Source organism: Ursus americanus, chromosome X (genome assembly GCF_024610735.1).
Source record: "Ursus americanus isolate L20-20 chromosome X, mUrsAme1.1.p, whole genome shotgun sequence".
Classification (NCBI taxonomy): Eukaryota; Metazoa; Chordata; class Mammalia; order Carnivora; family Ursidae; genus Ursus; species Ursus americanus.
This window is the reverse complement of record NC_142164.1, coordinates 73,375,788-73,396,565: the sequence shown is the minus strand read 5'-3', so window position 1 is coordinate 73,396,565 and position 20,778 is coordinate 73,375,788. Positions and strand designations below refer to the sequence as shown.

At 40.8% G+C, this 20,778-nt stretch overlaps 1 protein-coding gene across 4 annotated transcripts in view; it reads right to left on the bottom strand.

Annotated features, from left to right (window-relative positions):
- Positions 1-6,740, bottom strand: part of ASB12 (ankyrin repeat and SOCS box containing 12) — a 29,051-nt gene extending 22,311 nt beyond the window's left edge. For all 4 annotated transcript variants that reach the window (XM_087859528.1, XM_087859527.1, XM_045803884.2 and 1 more), the window contains exon 1: positions 6,574-6,740. The gene's annotated coding sequence lies outside the window, so the exon portion shown is untranslated. The remainder of the gene's footprint in view (positions 1-6,573) is intronic.
- Between the last annotated feature and the right edge of the window lie 14,038 nt (positions 6,741-20,778).

The window sequence follows — 20,778 nt, the reverse complement described above, 5'->3', positions numbered from 1 at the left end:
GATTACTGACTCAACGAAACGATCCAATGTTAGAATCATCGGCATCCCCGAGGGGGTGGAGAAAAACAGAGGCCTAGAAGAGATATTTGAACAAATTGTAGCTGAAAACTTCCCTAATCTAGCAAGGGAAACAAAAACTCGTGTCCAAGAGGCAGAGAGGACCCCTCACAAGCTCAACCATGACAGACCTACGCCACGTCACGTCATAGTACAATTCGCAAATATGAGATCCAAGGATACAGTATTGAAAGCGGCCAGGGCAAAGAAATTTCTCACGTACCAAGGCAAAGGCATCAGAATTACGTCAGACCTGTCTACACAGACCTGGAATGAGAGAAAGGGTTGGGGGAGCATTTTTAAAGCTCTTTCAGAGAAAAACATGCAGCCAAGGATCCTTTATCCAGCAAGGCTGTCATTCAGAATGGATGGAGAAATAAAGACATTTCAGAATCGACAGTCACTAGCCAATTTCGTAACCACGAAACCAGCCCTACAGGAGGTATTACGGGGGGTTCTATAAAAGTAAAAAGGCCCCAAGAGTGATACAAAACAGAAAGTCACAGCCAATACAAACAAAGACTTTACTGACAACATGGCAGAATTAAAAGCATATCTCTCAATACTCAGCCTGAACATTAATGGTTTAAATTCTGGCTTCAAACGCCACAGGGTTGCAGATTGGATAAAAAGAAATGACCCATCCATTTGCTGTCTACAAGAGACTCATTTCGAACCCAAAGATGCATTCAGACTGAGAGTAAGGGGATGGAGTACCATCTTTCACGCAAATGGACCTCAAAAGAAAGCTGGGGTAGCAATTCTCATATCAGATACATTGGATTTTAAACTACAGACTATAGTTAGAGATGCAGAAGGGCACTATATTATTCTTAAAGGAAGTATTCAACAAGTGGATATGACAATTATAAATATATATGCCCCCAACAGGGGAGCAGCAAGATACACAAGCCAACTCTTAACCAGAATAAAGAGACATATAGATAAAAATACATTAATAGTAGGGGACCTCAACACTCCACTCTCAGAAATAGACAGAACACCCTGGCAAAAACTAAGCAAAGAATCAAAGGCTTTGAATGCCATACTCGACGAGTTGGACCTCTTAGATATATATATAGAACACTACACCCCAGAACCAAAGAATACTCATTCTATTCTAATGCCCATGGAACATTTTCAAGAATAGACCATGTTCTGGGACACAAAACAGGTCTCAGCCGATACCAAAAGATTGAAATTATCCCCTGCATATTCTCAGACCACAACGCTCTGAAATTGGAACTCAACCACAAGGAAAAATTTGGAAGAAACTCAAACACTTGGAGACTAAGAACCATCCTGCTCAGGAATGACTCGATAAACCAGGAAATCAAAAATCAAATTAAACAATTTATGGAGACCAATGAGAATGAAAATACAACAGTCCAAAACCTATGGGATACTGCAAAGGCAGTCCTAAGGGGGAAATACATAGCCATCCAAGCCTCACTCAAAAGAATAGAAAAATCTAAAATGCAGTTTTTATATTCTCACCTCAAGAAGCTGGAACAGCAACAGAGGGACAGGCCTAATCCACGCACAAGGAAGCAGTTGACCAAAATTAAAGCTGAAATCAATCAAGCAGAAACCAGAAGTACAGTAGAGCAGATCAACAGGACTAGAAGCTGGTTCTTGGAGAGAATCAATAAAATTGACAGACCACTGGCAAGACTTATCCAAAAGAAAAGAGAAAAGAGCCAGATTATTAAAATTATGAATGAAAAAGGAGAGGTCACGATGAACACCATTGAAATTGGAAGGATTATTAGAAATTTTTATCAACAGCTATATGCCAATAAACTAAGCAATCTGGAAGAGATGGAATCCTTCCTGGAAACCTATAAACTACCAAGACTGAAACCGGAAGAAATTGATTTCTTAAACAGGCCAAGTAATTATGAAGAAATTGAGTCAGTGATAAACAACCTTCCAAATAACAAAACTCCTGGCCCGGACGGTTTTCCTGGGGAATTCTACCAAACATTCAAAGAAGAAATAATACCTATTCTCCTAAAGCTATTTCAAAAAATAGAAACAGAAGGAAAGCTACCAAACTCATTCTATGAGGCCAATATTACCTTGATCCCCAAACCAGGCAAAGACCCCCTCAAAAAGGAGAATTACAGACCGATTTCCCTAATGAATATGGACGCCAAAATCCTCAACAAGATACTTGCTAATAGAATCCAACAGTTCATTAAAAGGATTATCCACCACGATCAAGTGGGATTCATACCTGGGATGCAAGCGTGGTTCAATATTCGCAAATCAATCAGCGTGATACATCATATCAACAAGAAAAGACTCAGGAACCATATGATCCTCTCAATCGATGCCGAAAAAGCATTTGACAAAATACAGCATCCTTTCCTGATTAAAACCCTTCAGAGTGTAGGAATAGAAGGTACATTTCTCAATCTCATAAAAGCCATCTATGAAAAGCCTACTGCAAATATTATTCTCAATGGGGAAAAGCTGGAAGCCTTTCCCTTAAGATCAGGAACACGACAAGGATGCCCACTCTCGCCACTATTATTCAACATAGTACTAGAAGTCCTTGCAACAGCAATCAGACAACAAAAAGGGATCAAAGGTATTCAAATCGGCAAAGAAGAAGTCAAAATGTCTCTCTTCGCAGACGACATGATACTCTATATGGAAAACCCAAAAGAAGCCACTCCCAAACTATTAGAAGTTATAGAGCAATTCAGTAACGTGGCGGGATACAAAATCAATGCTCAGAAATCAGTTGCATTTCTGTACATGAATAACGAGACCGAAGAAAGAGAAATCAGGGAATCCATCCCATTTACAATAGCACCAAAAGCCATACGTTACCTTGGAATTAACTTAACCAGAGACGTAAAGGACCTTTATTCTAGAAACTATAAATCACTCTTAAAATACATTGAGGAAGACATAAAAAGATGGAAAGATATTCCATGCTCATGGATCGGAAGAATTAACATAGTTAAAATGTCCATGCTACCCAGAGCAATCTACACTTTCAATGCTATCCCGATCAAAATACCGAGAATGTTTTTCAAAGAACTGGAACAAATAGTCCTTAAATTTGTATGGAACCAGAAAAGACCCCGAATCTCCAAGGAACTGTTGAAAAGGAAAAACAAAGCTGGGGGCATCACAATGCCGGATTTCGAGCTGTACTACAAAGCTGTCATCACAAAGACAGCATGGTACTGGCACAAAAACAGACACATAGACCAATGGAACAGAATGGAGAGCCCAGAAATGGACCCTCGGCTCTTTGGGCAACTAATATTTGATAAAGCAGGAAAAAACATCCGGTGGGAAAAAGACAGTCTCTTCAATAAATGGTGCTGGGAAAATTGGACAGCTACATGCAAAAGAATGAAACTTGACCACTATCTCACACCATACACAAAAATAAACTCCAAATGGATGAAAGACCTCGATGTGAGACAGGAATCCATCAAAATTCTAGAGGAGAACATAGGCAGCAACCTCTACGACATCGGCCAAAGCAACCTTTTTCATGACACATCCCCAAAGGCAAGAGAAACAAAAGATAAAATGAATTTATGGGACTTCATCAAGATTAAAAGTTTCTGCACATCCAAGGAAACAGTCAGAAAAACTAAGAGGCAGCCCACGGAATGGGAGAATATTTGCAAATGACACTACAGATAAAGGACTGGTATCCAAGATCTACAAAGAACTTCTCAAACTCAATACACGAGAAACAAATAAACAAATCAAAAAATGGGCAGAAGATATGAACAGACACTTTTCCAATGAAGACATACAAATGGCTAACAGACACATGAAAAAATGTTCAAAATCATTAGCCATCAAGGAAATTCAAATCAAAACCACACTGAGATACCACCTTACGCCAGTTAGAATGGCAAAAATAGACAAGGCAAGAGACAACAATTGTTGGAGAGGATGTGGAGAAAGGGGATCCCTCCTACATTGTTGGTGGGAATGCAAGTTGGTACAGCCACTCTGGAAAACCGTGTGGAGGTCCCTTAAAAAGTTAAAAATTGAGCTACCCTATGATCCAGCCATTGCACTACTGGGTGTTTACCCCAAAGATACAGACGTAGTGAAGAGAAGGGCCATTTGCACCCCAATGTTCATAGCAGCAATGTCCACAATAGCTAAATCGTGGAAGGAGCCGAGATGCCCTGCAACAGATGACTGGATTAAGAAGTTGTGGTCCATATATACAATGGAATATTACTCAGCAATCAGAAAGAACGAGTTCTCAACATTTGCTACAACATGGACGGCACTGGAGGAGATAATGCTTAGTGAAATAAGTCAAGCAGAGAAAGACAACTATCATATGATTTCTCTCATCTATGGAACATAAGAACTAGAATGATCAGTAGGGGAAGAAAGGGATAAAGAAAGGGGGGGTAATCAGAAGGGGGAATGAAACATGAGAGACTATGGACTATGAGAAACAAACTGAGGGCTACAGAGGGGAGGGGGGTGGGGGAATGGGATAGACCGGTGATGGGTAGTAAGGAGGGCACATATTGCATGGTGCACTGGGTGTTATACACAACTAATTAATCATCGAGCCTTACATCGAAAACCGGGGATGTACTGTAAGGTGACTAACATAATATAATAAAAAATCATTATTAATAAAAAAAAAAAGAAAAAAAAGAAAAAAAAATAAAGTTTTATTGGAATATAAAGAAAAAAAAGACTAGTATCCAAGATCTACAAAGAACTCAAATTCAATACATGAGAAACAAATAATCAAATAAAAAAATGGGCAGAAGATATGAACAGACACTTTTCCAATGAAGACATACAAATGGCTAACACACACATGAAAAAATGTTCAAAATCATTAGCCATCCGGGAAATTCAAATCAAAACCATACTGAGATACCACATTACACCAGTTATAATGGCAAAAATTGACAAGGCAGGAATCAACAAATGTTGGAGAGGACATGGAAAAAGGGGATCCCTCTTAAAATGTTGGTGGGAATGCAAGTTGGTACAGCCACTCTGGAAAACAGTGTGGAGGTGTCTTAAAAAGTTAAAAATTGAGCTACCCTATGATCCAGCAATTGCACTACTGGGTATTTACGCCAAAGATACATATGTAGTGAAGAGAAGGGCCATATGCACCCCAATGTTCATAGCAGCATTGTCCACAAAAGCTGAATTGTGGAAGAAGCCGAGATGCCCTTCAACAGATGACTGGATTAAGAAGATGTAGTCCATTTATAGAATGGAATACTACTCAGCGGATAGAAGGAATGATTACACAACATTAGCAGCAACATGGGCAGGAGTGGAGGAGTTTATGCTAAGTGAAGTAAGTGAGGCAGAGAAAGACAATTATCATATGGTTTCACTCATTTGGGGAACATAAGAAATAGGAAGATCTGTAGGAGAAGGTAGGGAAGAATGAAGGGGGGGGTAAACAGAAGTGGGAATGAACCATGAGAGACTGTGGACTCTGGGAAAGAAACTGAGGGCTTCAGAGGGGAGGGCGGTGGGGGATTGGGATAGGCCGGTGATGGGTATTAAGGAAGGCACATATTGCATGGTGCACTGGGTGTTACATGCAAATAATGAATCATGGAACATTGCATCTAAAACTGGGGATGTACTGTATGGTGACTAATATAACATATAAAAATTATTAAAAAATAAATAAATAAAATAAATAAATAAATAAAATAAAAATGGAGCAACATGTGTAAAAATAAAGGAAACAATGGATATACTGTATGGTGACTAACATAACATAATAAAAAATTATTATTAAAAAACCACATTAAATACCAAGGTCTATTAATAATTTTATGTGATGATGAGCATAAGTGACATTTCCAGATCTGGTCCACAAGGGTAATATGATATGAAATATGGTTTCTTCTGGTGATCAAGTTATAGGAACTGGTAATACTACTGCCATTTGCTGTTTGAAAGGAAATCGTAAATTTCAGTTAGAGATTCAAGGTAAAAAGAGGTAGCTGTTTGCTTCATCCATGTTTTTGTACCCTTTGAATTCTATCTAACGCCCTCTTTTGGGTCTATGAATACACTTTTAGAACTACAGGGTAGTGGTTGGTTTCAGTGGGCCCTGGAACAGTCCTCTAGGCATTAGTAGACTATTTTTAAGCTTTACCTTCCTCCCCACAACCTGAAGAGCTCTGCCCTTCTGCCCTTGAGTCCATCCAGATGCACCACACAGCACAGACAAATAACACACATCTACACAAAGACAAATCTTTACCTTCCCTATATTGTATAACCACAATTTCCCTTAAGAAGTAGGTCCATTCGGTTGGGACAGAAATAGCAGGAAGCTATCATCATAACCCTCCTTCCCTGTTTAGGCAGATTTCTCTACCAATTTCCCAAGCACCCCCAGAAACCAGATCCAGCAAGAAAAACCTATGAAGGGTGGTGGTTACAGGTCCATGGGCCTGAAACCCTAAGGGATCATTCCTTCCTGGTAGCATCATTGAACTCTAGGCTCCAGATACTCACTGGGCTTCGGCCTGAGGCCAGGCTGCCTGGGGTCGCTGCCAGCTGCTGCCCCTCTGTGAAGCACTGGGCTGTGGTGGCCCCTCTACAGGGAACCCCTATTTGCCCTGAGGCCTAAGCAGGCAGGGTCCTTGATTTCCACTGTTTACAACACCGCCTAAAGGCTAGGGATCAGGTCCAGGGGCTAATTTTAGGCTATCCTCCACCCGCCTAGTGCCTTTCTGGGAGCCATCCCAGCAAAAGGAGGGGAGGGCCATTTGCAGGGAAGTTCTGGAAGGCCTGACTGACAAATAGACAGGTGCTTGCTGAAGCTGGGGCTCAGGCTTCCGCTTACCCCTCCTTACTATTGAAACAGGAAACACAGCCAGGCTTCTGCACTGTAGGTGTACCCACCTGTCCACCAAAGGGCCTGAGAAGGCCCACCCTCCTCTACTACATCTCCCTCTGGGCCAGGGACTCTTTTTCCCCCCTCCCTAACTTAGCCTCTCTGAATTTCTTTTTTCCATTCTTGAAGGTCCAGTAACACATCACTCTCCCCTCACACCACCCTGCCTCCACTCCCAAGAGTGAGGAGGACAGTGAGAAGCAGAGACTCCCATACTGGAACATGTATCAGTAAAGTTTAAGAAGTTTTTTTTTTTAAAGTTTGAGAAGGCCCTGCTCATTTATAAGTTCTCCCCAATATAGTAGCCTCCATTCTGCCTAAAGAAAATGCCCACAACCTCTCCCACTCTTCTCATACTTAAGGCATCAACCCAAATATGTCCAGCATTGGAAACTTTGTCAAAAGCTCAGTTCTTAAGGGTATCATCTTATCTCCCTGGTTGTCTTTAAATGAAGGCAGTCATGGGGAGATACTTTTAGAAATAGTCATATTATCTGTTTTAGGTGTCACTCAAATAGAATCTGGGAGCCAACTCCCTCTTCCCTCTGTTAAAAAAAATGCCAGCCTATGGGGCGCCTGGGTGGCACAGCAGTTAAGCGTCTGCCTTCGGCTCAGGGCATGATCCCGGTGTTCTGGGATCGAGCCCCACATCAGGCTCTTCCGCTATGAGCCTGCTTCTTCCTCTCCCACTCCCCCTGCTTGTGTTCCCTCTCTCGCTGGCTGTCTCTATCTCTATTGAATAAATAAATAAAATCTTTAAAAAAAATGCCAGCCTAGTGTTTGGTATACAAACTATACCACAAACAATCTGATCATGTCTAAGAAACTTTTTATGGGGAAATTGTCAAGTAGCTGCTATACAAAAAGTTCTAGATGCAGGAAGAACACACAGAAAAGACAGACATGGTGTCCCTGAAGGAGCTCACAGTTTATCAGGAAAATCAGATATGGAAACAACTAAATTTCATATAATGCAAAAATGTCAGAACTAAAAGCTGGCTATGGTTATCCTGCATCCATCCCATCTTGCAAATTAGTCCAGGGGGTTACTGCAGGGTTCTGCATCCCTACATGCTCCCACAAACAATAATAACTTGAATTTTCCTGCAAAGATATTCCAGTCTTCACAGAACACTGATTCCAAGACATCAGAGTCCTTCTACTTCCTTTCCAATCAACAAGGAAGGTAGGGTTTAAACTGGGGAACAAAAAACAACAACCCAAAAACAAAAAGTCAGTGAGGGGACCAGAGATGTGTTGAGATAAAGCACTAGTAACCCAGTTTCACATGATTACTTTGGTGTTAGAATATCCACATTAAAATTTCCACATTTCTGAGAGATGTTCAATTATTTCTGCTTAAATGCTTCCAATGATAGGTCACTCTTTACATCCAGAAGCAGCAAATCTCATTACTGGGCAGCTCAGCTAGGCTTTCTTTCTGCTAAACTTGTATCTGCATCTATAAAGCACCTCTGAGGTTGACTGCTGATCCTATCTTTGCTCACCCTTAGAATCTCAGAGAGCACGGTCACTTCCTTTGCCTCCAAACAGCTCTTTAGGTATCTGAACTCAGGTGTCCTATCCTTTATGTCACCTTATCTCAGGGAAAATAGCCCAACTCTTTTAACTATTTCTTTCAAGCTGGTGTTTACCCAGTCCCTTCCTAAGCCTTGTCTACCACACTTATGAAGTGGTCATGCAGCCTCCTTACACATTGACAACACCAAGAAATTCACAGGATGTCAGATGACTTCTTAGGAAAGTGTAAGTGTACCAGTGTGATCAATGACTCTGAAGATCAGAAGCATCAAAAAGTGTATCTGCTTCAGCTTACTTTGAGCCAGTGGCCCATAGCTCTGAGGCCTTGAGAAAACCTTATTAGTAGCCAATAAATAAGCTACAGATGAAAGAGGGGAAAATATTAGTAGGAATTTTTTATAGTAGTAATTTTTATTGAGATAATTATATAATCACATGCAGTTGTAAAAATTATACAAAGATCTCCTGTACACTTTACTGTTTTCCCCAATGGTAACATTTTGCAAGACTATAGTACAACATCACAAGTAGGATATTGACATTGATACAATTCACATAATTTTTAAAAAGATTTTATTTATTTGTTTGACAGAGAGAAAGACAGCGAGAGAGGGAACACAAGCAGGGGGAGTGGGACAGGAAGAAGCAGGCTCCCAGCAGAGGAGCCTGATGTGGGGCTTGATCCCAGAACCCTGGGATCACGCCCTGAGCTGAAGGCAGATGCTTAATGACTGAGCCACCCAGGCGCCCCACAATCCACATAACTTGTTCAGATTTTACTTGTAGTCATTTGTGTACATGTGTGTATTTACTGTTATACAATTTTATCACATATGTAAATTCTTGTGTATACTACCACAGACAATAGACAGAATAGTTCTGTCACAATACGGATACTTTATGTTGCCTATTTTTTTCATGTTGCCTTTTTATAGCCATATCCACTTCCTTCCCAGTCTACCCACTTTGGTCCTTAACCCCTGGCAACCTCCAATCTGTTCTCCATTTATATAATTTTGTCATTTCAAAATTATATAAATGAAACCATACCTTTTGGAATTCACTTTTTTTTTCACCTAGCATGCCTTTGAGATTCATCCAAGTTGCTACATGTACCAAGTTTGTTTTTGTTACTGAGTGAAATTTTGTGGTATGTATGTTTGTTTAACTATCGACCTGGTAAAAAACATCTAGGTTGTATGTAGTATTTGACTATTAAGAATAAAGCTTCTGGGGCGCCTGGGTGGCGCAGTCGTTAAGCGTCTGCCTTCGGCTCAGGGCATGATCCCAGTGTTCTGGGATTGAGCCCCACATCAGGCTCCTCTGCTGGAAGCCTGCTTCTTCCTCTCCCACTCCCCCTGCTTGTGTTCCCTCTCTCGCTGGCTGTCTCTCTCTCTGTCAAATAAATAAATAAAATCTTTAAAAAAAAAGAATAAAGCTTCTATGAACTCCTGTATACAGGTCTTCATCACAATAGTTATACCATAGGCTTCATTATTGGGAAGAGTGATTACTTTCACTTTACTCTTCCATGACAAAATTATTTTAGCTATGCTAGGTCCTGTGAATTGTATATACATTTTAGAATAAGCTTGTCTATATCTACAAAAACCTTGCTGAGATTTTAGTAAAAACTTTGTTAAATCTATATATCAATTTGGGGAGAATTGGCCTCTTTATTTACCATGTTGTCTTCTAACCCATGCACATAGGATATTTTTACATTTATTTAAGTTTTTAATTTCTTTCATCAGCATTTTGTAGTTTTCAGCATATAGATCATGTACATATTTTAAGTGTGTACCAAAGTATTTCAGTTTCTTCAGAGCAATTGTAAAAGGTATCAGGTTTTGATTTTGGTTTCTATGTGTTCATTTTTAGTATGTAGAATGTGATTTTTTTCTTGTATGTTGATCTTATATCCTGCCACAGTGCTGAACTCACTAGTTCCAGGACTGTTTTTGTTTTTTGTAAATTCTTTGGGAATTTTCTACATAGTCAATCATGTCATCTGCAAATAGGCGCAGCTTTATTTCTTCCTTTCCGATCTGTATGCCTTATTTCCCTTCCTTGAGTTACTGTAGTGGCTAGAACTCCCAGAACTATGTTCAATAAGAGTGGTGAGACTCTGGAAAACAGTGTGGAGGTCCCTTAAAAAGTTAAAAATTGAGCTACCCTATGATCCAGCCATTGCACTACTGGGTATTTACCCCAAAGATACAGACGTAGTGAAGAGAAGGGCCATATGCGCCCCAATGTTCATAGCAGCAATGTCCACAATAGCTAAATCGTGGAAGGAGCCGAGATGCCCTGCAACAGATGACTGGATTAAGAAGTTGTGGTCCATATATACGATGGAATATTACTCAGCTATCAGAAAGAACGAGTTCTCAACATTTGCTACAACATGGACGGCACTGGAGGAGATAATGCTAAGTGAAATAAGTCAAGCAGAGAAAGACAACTATCATATGATTTCTCTCATCTATGGAACATAAGAACTAGAATGATCAGTAGGGGAAGAAAGGGATAAAGAAAGGGGGGGTAATCAGAAGGGGGAATGAAACATGAGAGACTATGGACTATGAGAAACAAACTGAGGACTTCAGAGGGGAGGGGGGTGGGGGAATGGGATAGACCGGTGATGGGTAGTAAAGAGGGCACGTATTGCATGGTGCACTGGGTGTTATACAGAACTAATGAATCATTGAGCCTTACATTGGAAACCGGGGATGTACTGTATGGTGACTAACATAATATAATAAAAATCATTAAAAAGAAAAAAAAAATAAGAGTGGTGAGAGTGAACATCTTTGCCTTTTCCCAGTCTTGAGGGAAAGCATTTAGCTTTTCACCATACAGTTAACCATGATGTTAACTGTAGGTTTTTCATAGATGTCCTTTGTCTGGGATCACGAAGTTCCCTTCTATTCATAGTTGCTTAGAGTTTATTATCAGGAATGGATCTTGGATTTTGTTCAATGCTTTTTCCACATTAATTGATGTGATCATATGATTTTTCTACTTTAACCTGTTCTTATGGTAGATTATGTTCATTGATTTTCTGATATTGAACCAGCCTTTCATCCTTGGAATAAACTTGACTTGGTAATGGTATACAATTATTTTTATGCATTGTGGGTTTAGATTTGTTAATATTTTTGTGAGGAATTTTGCATGTAGATTGAGGAGAAATATTGGTTTGTAGATTTCCTTTATTCTTCTATCTTATTTTGGTACCAGGGTAACACTGGCCTCATAAAATGAGTTGGGAAGTATTCTCCCCTGTTCTATTTCTGGTTGAGAGTGTATAAATTTATAAGATTGGTGTTAGTTATTTAAATGTTTGGTAGAATTCTCCAGTGAAGCCATCTGGGCCTGAATATTTCTTTCTTGGAAGCTTTTACATAATGAAGAGTATTTCTTTAATGGATGCAGAACTATTCATATCTATTTCATCTTTATTGAAGTTTTAGTAGTTTGCTTTTGAAGAATTGGTCAATTTCTTCTAAATTGTATTTATGGGTGTAAAGTTGTTCATGTTCTTTAAAAAAGATTTTATTTATTTGACAGATGGAGAGAAAGTGCACAAGCAGGGAGAGAGGAAGGGGGGAGGGAGAGACAGAATCCCTGCTGAGCAGGGAGCTCCACGTGGGGCTTGATCCCAGGACCCCAAGATCATGACCTAAGCTGAAGGCAGACGCTTAACCAAGTGAGCCAACCAGGTGCCCTGATGAATTTATTTTTGTGTATGGTGTAAGAAAATAGTCTAGTTTCATTCTTCTGCATGTTACTGTCCAGATTTCCTAACACCATTTGTTGAAGAGACTCTTTTTTTTTTTCATTGGCTATTCTTTCCTGCAGTGTTGAATATTAGTTGACTGTATAGTTATGGAGCCATTTCTGGGTTCTCTAGTCTGTTCCATTGGTATATGTGTCTATTTTTGTGCCAGTACCATACTGTCTCGATGACTACAGCTTTGTAATATAGCTTGAAGTCCAGAATTGTGATCAGTTTTGTTTTTCTTTTTCAGGATTGTTTTGGCTATTTGAGGTCTTTTGTGATTCCATACAAGTTTTAGGATTGTTTATTCTACCTCTGTGAAAATGCTGCTGGTATTTTGATAAGGATTGCATTAAATGTGTACATTGCTTTGGGTAGTATAGCCATTTTAATAATGCTTGTTCCTTCAATGCATGAGCATGGAATGCTTTTCCACTTCTTTGTGTCCTCTTCAATTTCTTTTGGAAGTGTTCTATAGTTTTCAGAGTACAGATCTTTTACCTCTTTGGTCAGGTTTATTCCTAGGTATCTTATTGTTTTTGGTGAAATTGCAAACAGGATCAATTCCTTGATTTCTTTTTCTGCTCTTTGTTTTTTTTTTTAAGATTTTATTTATTCATTTGACTGAGATAGAGACAGCCAGCGAGAGAGGGAACACAAGCAGGGGGAGTGGGAGAGGAAGAAACAGGCTCCCAGCGGAGGAGCCTGATGTGGGGCTCGATCCCAGAACACTGGGATCACGCCCTGAGCCAAAGGCAGACGCTTCACGACTGAGCCACCCAGGTGCCCCTGCTCTTTGTTTTTGGTGTATAGTAATGTCAGATTTCTGGGAGTCTGGGTGGCTCAGTTGGTTAAGCATTTGACTCTTGATTTCAACTAAGGCCGTAATCTCAAGGACATGAGATTGAGGCCTGCATCAGTCTTTTGGCTTTTCTACATAAGTTATCATGTCATCTGCAAATAGTGAAACTTTGACTTCTTCCTTGCCAATTTGGATAACTTTTGTTTTTATTGTCTGATTGCTGAGGCTAAAACTTTCAGTAATATGTTAAATACTAATGATGAGAGTGGACATTCCTGTCTTGTTCCTGACTGTAGGGGAAAGACTCTCAGTTTTTCCCCATTGAGGATGATATTGGCTGTGGGTCTTTCATATATTGTCTTTAGGATATTGAAGTATGTTTCATCCATCCCTACTTTGTTGAGGGTTTGTATCAAGAAAGGATGCTGTATTTTGTCAAATGCTTTTTTTGCATCTATTAAGAGGGCCATATGATTCTTATCCTTTCTTTTATTAATGTGGTGTATCACATTGATTGATTTGTGGATGTTGAACCACAACAGCAGCCCAGAAATAAATCTCGCTTGGTTGTGATGAATAATGCTATTAATGTACTGTTGAATTCGATTTGCTAGTGTTTTACTGAGCTATTTTGCACCCATGTCATCAGGGGTATGAGCTTGTAATTCTCCTTTTTTTTTTTTTGCAAGAAATAAGTTTTTATTGTTTATTTATAAGCCACTCAATCTGTTACAGCAGCTTTTTTTTATTTTAATAATGATTTTTTATTATATTATGTTAGTCACCATACAGTACATCCCCGGTTTTTGATGTAAGGCTCGATGATTCATTAGTTGTGTATAACACCCAGTGCACCATGCAATATGTGCCCTCCTTACTACCCATCACCGGTCTATCCCATTCCCCCACCCCCCTCCCCTCTGTAGCCCTCAGTTTGTTTCTCATAGTCCATAGTCTCTCATGTTTCATTCCCCCTTCTGATTACCCCCCCCTTTCTTTATCCCTTTCTTCCCCTACTGATCATTCTAGTTCTTATGTTCCATAGATGAGAGAAATCATATGATAGTTGTCTTTCTCTGCTTGACTTATTTCACTAAGCATTATCTCCTCCAGTGCCGTCCATATTGTAGCAAATGTTGAGAACTCGTTCTTTCTGATTGCTGAGTAATATTCCATTGTATATATGGACCACAACTTCTTAATCCAGTCATCTGTTGCAGGGCATCTCGGCTCCTTCCACGATTTAGCTATTGTGGACATTGCTGCTATGAACATTGGGGTGCAAATGGCCCTTCTCTTCACTACGTCTGTATCTTTGGGGTAAACACCCAGTAGTGCAATGGCTGGATCATAGGGTAGCTCAATTTTTAACTTTTTAAGGGACCTCCACACGGTTTTCCAGAGTGGCTGTACCAACTTGCATTCCCACCAACAATGTAGGAGGGATCCCCTTTCTCCACATCCTCTCCAACAATTGTTGTCTCTTGCCTTGTCTATTTTTGCCATTCTAACTGGCGTAAGGTGGTATCTCAGTGTGGTTTTGATTTGAATTTCCTTGATGGCTAATGATTTTGAACATTTTTTCATGTGTCTGTTAGCCATTTGTATGTCTTCATTGGAAAAGTGTCTGTTCATATCTTCTGCCCATTTTTTGATTTGTTTATTTGTTTCTCGTGTATTGAGTTTGAGAAGTTCTTTGTAGATCTTGGATACCAGTCCTTTATCTGTAGTGTCATTTGCAAATATTCTCCCATTCCGTGGGCTGCCTCTTAGTTTTTCTGACTGTTTCCTTGGATGTGCAGAAACTTTTAATCTTGATGAAGTCCCATAAATTCATTTTATCTTTTGTTTCTCTTGCCTTTGGGGATGTGTCATGAAAAAGGTTGCTTTGGCCGATGTCGTAGAGGTTGCTGCCTATGTTCTCCTCTAGAATTTTGATGGATTCCTGTCTCACATCGAGGTCTTTCATCCATTTGGAGTTTATTTTTGTGTATGGTGTGAGATAGTGGTCAAGTTTCATTCTTTTGCATGTAGCTGTCCAATTTTCCCAGCACCATTTATTGAAGAGACTGTCTTTTTCCCACCGGATGTTTTTTCCTGCTTTATCAAATATTAGTTGCCCAAAGAGCTGAGGGTCCATTTCTGGGCTCTCCATTCTGTTCCATTGGTCTATGTGTCTGTTTTTGTGCCAGTACCATGCTGTCTTTGTGATGACAGCTTTGTAGTACAGCTCGAAATCCGGCATTGTGATGCCCCCAGCTTTGTTTTTCCTTTTCAACAGTTCCTTGGAGATTCGGGGTCTTTTCTGGTTCCATACAAATTTAAGGACTATTTGTTCCAGTTCTTTGAAAAACATTCTCGGTATTTTGATCGGGATAGCATTGAAAGTGTAGATTGCTCTGGGTAGCATGGACATTTTAACTATGTTAATTCTTCCGATCCATGAGCATGGAATATCTTTCCATCTTTTTATGTCTTCCTCAATGTCTTTCAAGAGTGATTTATAGTTTCTAGAATAAAGGTCCTTTACGTCTCTGGTTAAGTTAATTCCAAGGTAACGTATGGTTTTTGGTGCTATTGTAAATGGGATGGATTCCCTGATTTCTCTTTCTTCGTTCTCGTTATTCGTGTACAGAAATGCAACTGATTTCTGAGCATTGATTTTGTATCCCGCCACGTTACTGAATTGCTCTATAACTTCTAATAGTTTGGGAGTGGCTTCTTTTGGGTTTTCCATATAGAGTATCATGTCGTCTGCGAAGAGAGACATTTTGACTTCTTCTTTGCCGATTTGAATACCTTTGATCCCTTTTTGTTGTCTGATTGCTGTTGCAAGGACTTCTAGTACTATGTTGAATAATAGTGGCGAGAGTGGGCATCCTTGTCGTGTTCCTGATCTTAAGGGAAAGGCTTCCAGCTTTTCCCCATTGAGAATAATATTTGCAGTAGGCTTTTCATAGATGGCTTTTATGAGATTGAGAAATGTACCTTCTATTCCTACACTCTGAAGGGTTTTAATCAGGAAAGGATGCTGTATTTTGTCAAATGCTTTTTCGGCATCGATTGAGAGGATCATATGGTTCCTGAGTCTTTTCTTGTTGATATGATGTATCACGCTGATTGATTTGCGAATATTGAACCACGCTTGCATCCCAGGTATGAATCCCACTTGATCGTGGTGGATAATCCTTTTAATGAACTGTTGGATTCTATTAGCAAGTATCTTGTTGAGGATTTTGGCGTCCATATTCATTAGGGAAATCGGTCTGTAATTCTCCTTTTTGAGGGGGTCTTTGCCTGGTTTGGGGATCAAGGTAATATTGGCCTCATAGAATGAGTTTGGTAGCTTTCCTTCTGTTTCTATTTTTTGAAATAGCTTTAGGAGAATAGGTATTATTTCTTCTTTGAATGTTTGGTAGAATTCCCCAGGAAAACCGTCCGGGCCAGGAGTTTTGTTATTTGGAAGGTTGTTTATCACTGACTCAATTTCTTCATAATTACTTGGCCTGTTTAAGAAATCAATTTCTTCCGGTTTCAGTCTTGGTAGTTTATAGGTTTCCAGGAAGGATTCCATCTCTTCCAGATTGCTTAGTTTATTGGCATATAGCTGTTGATAAAAATTTCTAATAATCCTTCCAATTTCAATGGTGTTCATCGTGACCTCTCCTTTTTCATTCATAATTTTAATAATCTGGCTCTTTTCTCTTTTCTTTTGGATAAGTCTTGCCAGTGGTCTGTCAATTTTATTGATTCTCTCCAAGAACCAGCTTCTAGTCCTGTTGATCTGCTCTACTGTACTTCTGGTTTCTGCTTGATTGATTTCAGCTTTAATTTTGGTCAACTGCTTCCTTGTGCGTGGATTAGGCCTGTCCCTCTGTTGCTGTTCCAGCTTCTTGAGGTGAGAATATAAAAACTGCATTTTAGATTTTTCTATTCTTTTGAGTGAGGCTTGGATGGCTATGTATTTCCCCCTTAGGACTGCCTTTGCAGTATCCCATAGGTTTTGGACTGTTGTATTTTCATTCTCATTGGTCTCCATAAATTGTTTAATTTGATTTTTGATTTCCTGGTTTATCGAGTCATTCCTGAGCAGGATGGTTCTTAGTCTCCAAGTGTTTGAGTTTCTTCCAAATTTTTCCTTGTGGTTGAGTTCCAATTTCAGAGCGTTGTGGTCTGAGAATATGCAGGGGATAATTTCAATCTTTTGGTATCGGCTGAGACCTGTTTTGTGTCCCAGAACATGGTCTATTCTTGAAAATGTTCCATGGGCATTAGAATAGAATGAGTATTCTTTGGTTCTGGGGTGTAGTGTTCTATATATATCTAAGAGGTCCAACTCGTCGAGTATGGCATTCAAAGCCTTTGATTCTTTGCTTAGTTTTTGCCAGGGTGTTCTGTCTATTTCTGAGAGTGGAGTGTTGAGGTCCCCTACTATTAATGTATTTTTATCTATATGTCTCTTTATTCTGGTTAAGAGTTGGCTTGTGTATCTTGCTGCTCCCCTGTTGGGGGCATATATATTTATAATTGTCATATCCACTTGTTGAATACTTCCTTTAAGAATAATATAGTGCCCTTCTGCATCTCTAACTATAGTCTGTAGTTTAAAATCCAATGTATCTGATATGAGAATTGCTACCCCAGCTTTCTTTTGAGGTCCATTTGCGTGAAAGATGGTACTCCATCCCCTTACTCTCAGTCTGAATGCATCTTTGGGTTCGAAATGAGTCTCTTGTAGACAGCAAATGGATGGGTCATTTCTTTTTATCCAATCTGCAACCCTGTGGCGTTTGAAGCCAGAATTTAAACCATTAATGTTCAGGCTGAGTATTGAGAGATATGCTTTTAATTCTGCCATGTTGTCAGTAAAGTCTTTGTTTGTATTGGCTGTGACTTTCTGTTTTGTATCACTCTTGGGGCCTTTTTACTTTTATAGAACCCCCCGTAATACCTCCTGTAGGGCTGGTTTCGTGGTTACGAAATTGGCTAGTGACTGTCGATTCTGAAATGTCTTTATTTCTCCATCCATTCTGAATGACAGCCTTGCTGGATAAAGGATCCTTGGCTGCATGTTTTTCTCTGAAAGAGCTTTAAAAATGCTCCCCCAACCCTTTCTCTCATTCCAGGTCTGTGTAGACAGGTCTGACGTAATTCTGATGCCTTTGCCTTGGTACGTGAGAAATTTCTTTGCCCTGGCCGCTTTCATTACTGTATCCTTGGATCTCATATTTGCGAATTGTACTATGACGTGACGTGGCGTAGGTCTGTCATGGTTGAGCTTGTGAGGGGTCCTCTCTGCCTCTTGGACACGAATTTTTGTTTCCCTTGCTAGATTAGGGAAGTTTTCAGCTACAATTTGTTCAAATATCTCTTCTAGGCCTCTGTTTTTCTCCACCCCCTCGGGGATGCCGATGATTCTAACATTGGATCGTTTCGTTGAGTCAGTAATCTCCCGTAGCCAACATTCGTGGGCGTGGATTTTTTTAAGACCGTCTTCTATTTTTATTTTTTCCTCTATTAACCCATCCTCCAATTCACTAACCCTTTCCTCCGCTTCCGTGACCCTGGCCGTCAGAGCCTCTAGTTTTGCCTGCATTTGGCTCATAGAATTTTTAATTTCTGTCAAATTCGCTCTCATTTCCGCCCTTAGGGATTCTATATTCTCAGTAATATTTTCCTGAATACTTTTCTCAAGTCTACTCATTATCTTGACCATTGTTACTCTGAATTCCATTTCTGATAATTTGGTTACATCCATATCCGTTACTTCTGTGGCAGAGGCCACTGACTCACTGTCTTTTCTTTGCTGGGGGGGGGGCTTCTCCTTCTTGTCATTCTGATGAAGAGAGGTTGCGGGGTTTCCAGAGCCCAAAATTATTGACTGGGTCCCAGGCCGTGCCCCTTGTTTTATAGGGATCTTAGAGATGTGGGCTTCTTCTTTAAAGATTTTATTTATTTACTTATCTGAGAGAGGGAGACAGACAGTCAGCAAGAACGAAACAGAAGCAGGGGAGTGAGAGAGGAAGAAGCAGGCTCCCAGCGTAGGAGCCCGATGAGGGACTCCTTTCCGGTACGCTGGGATCACGCCCTAAGCCGGAGACAGGAGCTCAAAGACTGCACCACCCAGGTGCCTGGGTTGTGGGCTTCTTGATTTTTCAGCCTGCCTTCTGTGTTCTGGGGGAAGGGCCTGCCGCGCCGATACTCAGGCAGCCCTGTTTGGGTAGAGTCTCCGTGTCCCCTGCGAGGGAGGTTGGGGATGGGCACTCTCTGAGCCGGTATTTCCAGGCTTTTGTTCTCTGGCGGCTTTCCCTGGCGGCCGGCTATGCCTCTTCTGAGGGTCAGAGCAGCAGAGGCTGCATTGTCGCAGAACAGAGGGATTGCGTCCCGTTCTCCACTGATGTTCTGGCCACTTTAACTCTATTACTGTTGGTGCTGCTCAACCCTGCAGCGTCCTGGGATGTGCGCCCCACACCCGGCGTCCCTGCCCTCACTTCCAGGGCCGGCGCATCTCTGTCCTTTGTGTTTCTAATGCCGCCAGCCACCGGGCCGCCCCGCAGGCTCCCGGGTCTCCCGGTCTCAGTCTATGCCCGGTGAGCACACCTCGATTCCGGAGTTTCGTGAGAAGCCTGGTGGCGCGCGCACCCGTTTCAGGGTCTCAGTCTGCTGTTTCGCGGGTGCCGACCGCGAGTCCGCCCGCTCCCCCGTGCAGGTGGCCCGCCAGCCGCCCCGCGCGCGCTCCGGGAGTTCCCGGTCTCAGTCTGGATCCCCTGAGCACACCAGGATTCCGGTGTTCCGGGAGATGCCTGGTGGCGCGCACGTTCATGGCTCACCGGTCTCAGTCCGCTCTCTCGCGGGTGCCCTCTGTGAGTCCGCCCGCTCCCCCCTGCAGGTGGCTGCCGCTTCCCGGCGCCCAAACGCGGCGGCTCCCTCCCCCTTCCGTTTATCTTCCGATATCCATGCACGGTTTACAGCTTCCCTCTTCGTACCTCAATACTCAGCGCTGGAGATGTTCATTTGTAGAGATCCAGATGCATCATCCTGCGTCTCAGGCTGATTCCGTGGTTATTTAGGCTGGTCTGGTACCTCTGTAATTCTCCTTTTTAGTGGGTTCATTGTCTGGGTTTGGAATCAAGGTAATGCCTCATAGGATGAGTTTGGAACTTTTCCTTCCAGTTCTTTTTCTTTCCTTTTTTTTCTTTCTTTCTTTTTTTTTCTTTTCACTAGTAAATTCTACCAAACATTTATTTTTTATTTTTTTATAATAATTTTTATTATGTTATGTTAGTCACCATACAGCATATCCCTAGTTTTTGATGTAATGTTCCATGATTCATTATTTGCTTATAACACCCAGTGCACCATGCAATATGTGCCCTTCTTAATACCCATCACCCCCCTCCCCTCTGAAGTCCTGTTTGTTGAACAGTTTTAGAACAGACATTAATTCTTTAAATGTTTGGTAGAATTCCCCTGGGAAGCTATCCAGCCCTGGACTCTTGTTTGTTGGGAGATTTTTTTATTACTGATTCAATTTCTTTGCTGACTATGGGTCTGTTCAAATTTTCTATTTCATACGGTTTCCGTTTTGGTAATTTATATGTGTCCAGGAGTTTATCCATTTCTTCCAGATTGCCCAATTTGCTGGCATGTAATTTTTTCATAATGTTCTGTTATAATTGTATTTCTTTGGTGTTG